Source organism: Rousettus aegyptiacus, unplaced genomic scaffold (assembly GCF_014176215.1).
Source record: "Rousettus aegyptiacus isolate mRouAeg1 unplaced genomic scaffold, mRouAeg1.p scaffold_m13_p_14, whole genome shotgun sequence".
In the NCBI taxonomy this organism is placed as follows: domain Eukaryota; kingdom Metazoa; phylum Chordata; class Mammalia; order Chiroptera; family Pteropodidae; genus Rousettus; species Rousettus aegyptiacus.
The window spans coordinates 29,331,888-29,339,041 of record NW_023416289.1 but is presented as its reverse complement, the minus strand read 5'-3'; positions in this window follow the sequence as shown (position 1 = coordinate 29,339,041).

The window sequence follows — 7,154 nt, the reverse complement described above, 5'->3', positions numbered from 1 at the left end:
AAGAGAAAGAAATTAAGGCTATTAGAGTCTTCAACAGCAACACTTTATGCTAGAAGAGAATGGAGTAACATAGTTAAGATACCCAAGGACAGAAAATTTGAGCCAAAGGTTTTTATATCCAGCAAAATTTATCTTCAGATATAAAGGGCATAGACAAAGTGCCATCCACATGCACAAACCCATTGTTTCTGTAAGTCCTTCTGAGGAGCCTTCTAGAGATTGGCTTTAGACCACAGTGGTGAGGCGGATGTCAGTACAAGATTGGCTCATTAAATAACTAGTTACTTGAAGAACTATGCCAAATGAGAGACATGATAATATGTAATGGCTGTATGAACTCACAATGTAGGTGTAATGCAAATATAAAATAGAAGATAAGAAGGGGGTCATCTACAAAAAAATTATAAAAGTCCCAGCAGTCACACTTGCTGCTAGTAGCATTGATATTGCTCTTCTGAGATATGGCATGTGTAATGTGGGACAGAGCTAATGAGTTATTAAGGGATGTTCTAATTCTATCACTCCAGGTGTCCTGTGTCCTTGAGACCCAGGATTCTTGGTGAGGAAGACAGAGATGAGGATATTAATAAAGAAGAAGTCAAAGAAAATGCCCTAGGAGCAATGTGTACTTTTAGAGCCCAGATTATGGTCTTAAAATATCATTTCCCACCCAAATCCCAGGGCTTGGGGAAATGGCAGATTCCAGATCTGGGGTGGAAACATACAGGATGAGCCTGCAACACCCGACACTCCAGCTGGCTGGAGGCAGCAAAGACTATAGGACCTGAAAGCCAACTCGGGGAGATTCTCACTGGCCAAAGACAGAGCGATCTGAGATTCGATAAAGAATTGCAATGACTTAGACACCCATCAGATATTTTTAAATCCGTGAGTTAGTAATGATATTTAAAAGAAAAAATAGCAAACGATGAGCTATACTTTGAGGATGACAGAGAACTACTCCAGCCTGATTTTATCTCAAAACCCTGGTTTTATCATGAAAACAAGGTAAATTAAAGGAAAGAACCAAGAATTTATCCTGCCTTTACTTAAGAACAGTTCCACTGTAACCCCTCATATTAAATGAGGGGGAGTTCCTCTTTCTAAAATTAATCCTACTACTTGATAAATACAAAATGATAAAATTAGAATATTTCGCAGTCCTCAGTAAGTAGTGGATGTAGGAACTGAGCATCGGTGGCTCCCAACATCACAGAAAGAGAGACCACCAGAGTCATGTGCCTCCTAAGGCAAGAATTGTTGTGTCTCCCTAAAATTCATCTGTTGAAGGCTTAAGCCCCAAGACCTCAGAATATGACTGTATTTACAGATAGGGCCTTTGGAGAGGTAATTGGGTTAAAATGAGGACATTCAAGTAGAGAACTAATCCAATCTGATTTGAGTCCTTATAAGGAGAGGAGATTAGATTTACACAGACATACAAAGAGGAAAGACCACATGAGGACCTGGGGAGAGACGACTGTGCAACCAAGCAGAGAGATGTCAGGAGAAACCAATCTTGACAACAACTTGATCTTGGACTTCCAGTCTCCAGAACTTGAAGGAGATAAATCTCTGTGGTCTAAGCCCCAGTCTGTGGGGCTTGGCTATGGCAGCCTGATCAGACTAATATAAGGTAGGGGGGCAGATTCTCAAGGTCCATAATGGCTGCATAGGTCCTGCACTGCATTCAGGGCTGCAGGACATCGGGCCATCCTCTAAATCAAGTCACCCACAGGGGTTTCCCCTGTGGGTAAGTGCTGATGGAAGAGGAAGCTGGAAGGGGCACTAGGGTGAAGGAAGAAGAAGAGCAGGAACAGGGACACTTGCAGGAAGGGGACAGGAACCAGAGCCAGCTCACAATGGGAATAGAGTCAGCTAAGCTAGAGGTGCTTACTTTTTTTACTTTATTTTTTGGAGCATTTTTTTGGGTTCACAGTGAAGTCAACTGGCAGGTACAGAGAGTGCCTCCCCACATGGACATACAGTACTACAGCAGTAAACCTGTTACAATCATGAGCCCACATTGATGCTTCACCATCAGCCAACTTATAGCCATATAGTGCTTTTAAAAACAAGTGCTTTCTCAGGCAAGAAAAAGGTTAGGAGTTCAACACTACCAAACTACTATTACAAAAAATGTTAAAGGGACTTTTTTAAGAAAAGGAAGAGGGGGGTAAAATCATAAATATAAATAATAAAATGGCAATAACTACATACTCCTCAATAATTACTTTAAATATAAATGGATTAAATGTTCCAATCAAAAGATCTAGGGTATCTGAATGGATAAGAAAACAAGACTCATATATATGCTGTCTGTAAGAGACCCAATTCAGATAGAAAGACACACAGAGATTGAAAGTAAAGGGATAGAAAAAGATATTTCATGCAAATGAAATGAAAAGAAAGCGGTATTAGCGATACTTATATCAGACAAAATAGATTTTAAAACAGAGAGAGACAAAGGACATTTCATAATGATACAGTGATCAACCCAGCAAGAGGATATAACCCTTGTGAACATTAATACACCTAAGGTAAACACTTATGCACCTAAATATATAAAGCAAATATTGGCAGACAGAAAGGGAGACATAAACAGCAATACAGTAGTTGTAACATGCCATTTATGTCAACAGATCGATTTTCCAGGCAGAAAATTAAGAAGGAAACAGTGGCCTTAAGTTACACATTAGACCAGATAAATTTAATTGCTATTTTTAGAGAATTTTACCTTAAAGCAGCAAAATATACATTAATTCCAAGTGTACATGGAACATTTTCTGGGATGGACCACCTGTTAGGCCATAAAACAAGTCTCAATAAATTTAAGGAGACAGAAATCATATCAAGCATCTTCTCTGATCACAATGGTATAAAACTAGAAATCAACTACAAGAAGAAAACTGACTAGTACACAAACAAATGGTGGCAAGATAACATGCTACTAAACAATGAATGAGTTAACAATGAGATATCAAGGAAGCAATCAAAAGATATCTTGAAACAAATGAAAATGAAAATGCAATGATGAAACACACACACACACACACACACACACACACACACACACTCACTTATGGAATACAGCCAAAGCAGTTCTAAGAGGGAAATTCATAGCAATACAGACTCACCTCAAGAAACAAGAAAAATCTCAAATAAACAATCTTTACACCTAAAAAAACTAGAAAAGAAGAGCAAAATAAAAGCACAATGTGAGTAGAAGGAAGAGAATAATAAAAATCAGAGTGAAAATAAATGAAATAGAGTCTAAAAAAAATGATACAAAAGATCAATAAAACCAAGAGCTGGTTCATTGAAAAGATAAACCAAATTGATAAATCTTTAACCAGACTCATCAAGAAAAAGAGAGAGAGGACCTAAATAAATAAAATCAAAGATAGAAGAGAAGTGACAACTGACACCACAGAAGTACAAAGGATTATAAAAAAAATACTACAAATAATTATATGTCAACAAAATGGACAATCTGGAATAAATGAATAAATCCTAACAACATATAATCTTCCAATTCTGAGTCAAGAAAAATGGAAAATCTGAGGAGATGGATAACTACTAATGAAATCAAATCAGTAATCAAAAACTCCCAACAAACAAGTTCTGGGTCGAACGGCTTCATAGGTGAATTTTACTAAACATTTAAATAAGAATTAACATCTATCTATCTCAAACTATTCCAAAAATTTCAAAAGGAAAGAAGGTTCATTTTACAAGGCCACCATACCCTGATTCCAAAACCAGGCAAAGACACTACCAAAAAAGCAAATTATAGGCCAATATCCTTGCTGAACATACATGTGAAAGTCCTTAACAAAATATTAGCTAACTGAATTCACCAATAAATTAAAAAGGTCACACATTGCAAATTAGTTAATGTGATACACCACATGAATGAAATGAAGGATAAAAATCATAAGATCATATCAATAGATATGGAAAAAGTATTAGACAAAATCAAGCATCCCTTTATGATAAAAACTCAGCAAAGTGGAATAGAGGGCAACATACCCCAACATAATAAAAGCCATAAATGACAAACCCGTATCTAACACCATGCTCAATAGTAAAAAGTTAAAACCATATTCCTTAATATCAGGAACAAGACAAGGATGTCCACTTTTGCCACTTTTATTCAACACAGTCTTGGAAGTCCTAGCCACAGCAATCAGACAAGAAAAAGAAATAAAAGGCATCCAAATTGGAAAGGAAGATGTAAAACTGTCATTTGCAGATGGCAGTATACTATATCGAAGAACCCCAAAGTTTCCACCAAAAATCTGTTAGAACTGATAAATGAATTTGGTAAAGTAGCAGGATACAAAATTAATATTCAGAATTCAGTTGCATTTTTATACACCAATAATGAACTATCAGAAAGAGAATCTAAGAAAACGATCCCATTTACAATCGCGTAAAGAAATAAAATACCTAGGAATAAATTTAGCCAAGAAGGTAAAAGACCCGTACCTGGAAAACTATGACATTTGAAGAAAGAAATTGAAGAAGATACAAATAAATGGAAGCATATACCATGCTCATGGATAGGAAGAATTAACATCCTTAAAGTGTCCATACTAACCAAAGCAATCTATAGAGTCGATGCAATTCTTGTCAAAACACCAATGGCATTTTTCACAGAAATAGTCTTAAGATATATATGAAACCACAAAAGATTCGAGATAGCCAAAGCAATCTTGAGAAAGAACAATGTTGGAGGTATCACATTACGTGATATCGAGCTATACTACAAAGCTATAGTAATTAAAATAGCATGGTACTGGCATAAAAACAAACACATAGATCAATGGATCAGAACAGAGAGCCCAGAAATGCCCCCTCCCACACACACACCTGTATGGTGATTTAATCAATGACAAAGGAGGCAAAAATGTATAATGGGGTAAAGACACTCTCTTTAACACATGACATTGGGACAACAGAACAGATACATATGAAAAAAATGAAACTAGACCACTTTTTTACATCATATACAAGAATAAGCACAAAATGAAATAAAGACTTAAATGTCAGACCTAAAACCATAAAAATCCTAAAGAAAACATGCAGTAAACTCTCTGACATTGCTTATATATATATGCAATATATATATTTATAAATATATATATATTTATAAAAAATATATTTTTTGGTCTGTCTCCTTGGGCAAGAGAAACAAAAGAAAAAATAAACAAATGTGACTACAGTAAACTAAAAAATTTTTGCACAGCAAAGGAAACTATCAACAAAATGAAAAGATAGCCTACCGAAAGGGAGAATATATTTGCCAATGATATATCTGATTAGGGATTAATATACAAAATATATAAGGAATTCATACAACTCAACACTGAAAAACAAACAATCTAATTAAAAAATGGGCAGAGGGCCTGAATAGGCATTTCTCAAAAGAGGACATACAGATGGCCAATAGACATATAAAAAAATGCTCAATGTCACTAATCATCAGAGAAATGCAAATTAAAATGAAACATCACCTCATACCTGTTAAAATGACAATCATCAATAAATCAACAAACAACAAATGTTGGTGAGGATATGAAGAAAAGGGAATCCTTGTGCATGTTGGTGGGATTGAAAATTAGTGCAGTCATTATGGAGGTTCCTCAAAAAATTAAAAATAGAACTACCTTATGACCCAGGAATTCTACTATTGGGTATTTATCTGAAGAAATCTAAAACACTAATTCCAAAAGATCCATGCATCCCTGTTTGCTGCAGCATTATTTACAGTAGTTGAGATATGGAAGCAACCTAACTGTGTCCATCGGTGGACAATTAGATAAAGAAGTAGCACATATATACCATGGAATATTACTTGGCCATAAAAAAAGAGTGAAATTTTACCATTTGTGACAACAGGGATGGACCTAGAAAGTATTATGCTAAGTGAAATAAGTCTGACAGAGAAAGAAAAATATCATATGATTTCATTTATATGTGGAATCAAAAACCAACCAAACAAAACAGAAACAAACTCATAGATAGAGAACAAAATGATGGTTGCCAGGTTGTGGGGGTGGCATGCTAGGTGAAAAAGGTGAAAGAATTAGAATATTCAAATTGGCAGTTACAAAATAGTCACAGGTATATAAGGTACAACAAAGGGGGTATAGTCAACTATATTGTAATAACTATTTGTGCTGCCAGGTGAGTACTAGATCTATGGAGAGGATTACTTCATAAGTTATAAAATTTGTCTAACTACTATGCTGTACACCTGAAACTAATATAATATTGAATGTCAACTATAATCGAAAAATTAAAAAATAAAAATAAAGAAAAATTGTATTCTCTCTGCAGGTTGGGTGTTGAACTTCCAATGTCACTGCTGTGGGGTGGGAAGGAGTTTGTTCTGGTCTCATTGTCCAGAGACAGAGGTGGGACTGGATGTAGGGGGTGGCTGCAGGGAACCAGGAGAAAGGACATACAGATGGCCATTAGATATATAAAAAAAATGTCACTGTGTCAGCTGAGAAGAGAGCCAGAGGTGCTGGCGTGGACTCAGGGTCTGTGTTCACCAGTCTTTTCCAGGTACAGAAACTTCCAGGGTTGATGGGAGCTGGCAGCCTAAGCAAGTTTGGCTTAAGGGGCTGGAGGCAGCTGTAGCCTCTGGTCCTGGCTTATCTGCTGCCTCCACAGAGGCTTAGTTTATTTGTTGCCAGTTCCCTGATTTGAAAAACAAAGCAGAGGTATTCTGCAACCGCAAAGTCAGGGGAAAGAATGAAGGAAGCCTGGTGGCAGATCAGTACGAATTAATGTATCTCCAGAGCAGGGAAAGGGCTTGGCCATGGGCCCAAAATGGGATGAGCTAACTGATTCCCATCACCCTGAAAAGTTCAGCGTTGTCAGAGTCGCAGGGCTCACATTTCAGAGCGACTATCCTGTGCCAGGCACCGCTTTTAAGCACCTCTTTCCTTATCTACCTCCCCAAGCTCTGCTCTGACATCTATAAGTGCAGCAGCCACGCCGGTGTGCAGGAATCATGTGCTTTCCCATCCCATTATTGTCCAGAGGCCACAGCAGAAAGGACCAGGACTCTGGGCAGAAGGATGTCCCGTTTCTCCACTTCTGTCCCAAGGAGCTGAATGACTTAGAACTCTTGTTTTTTC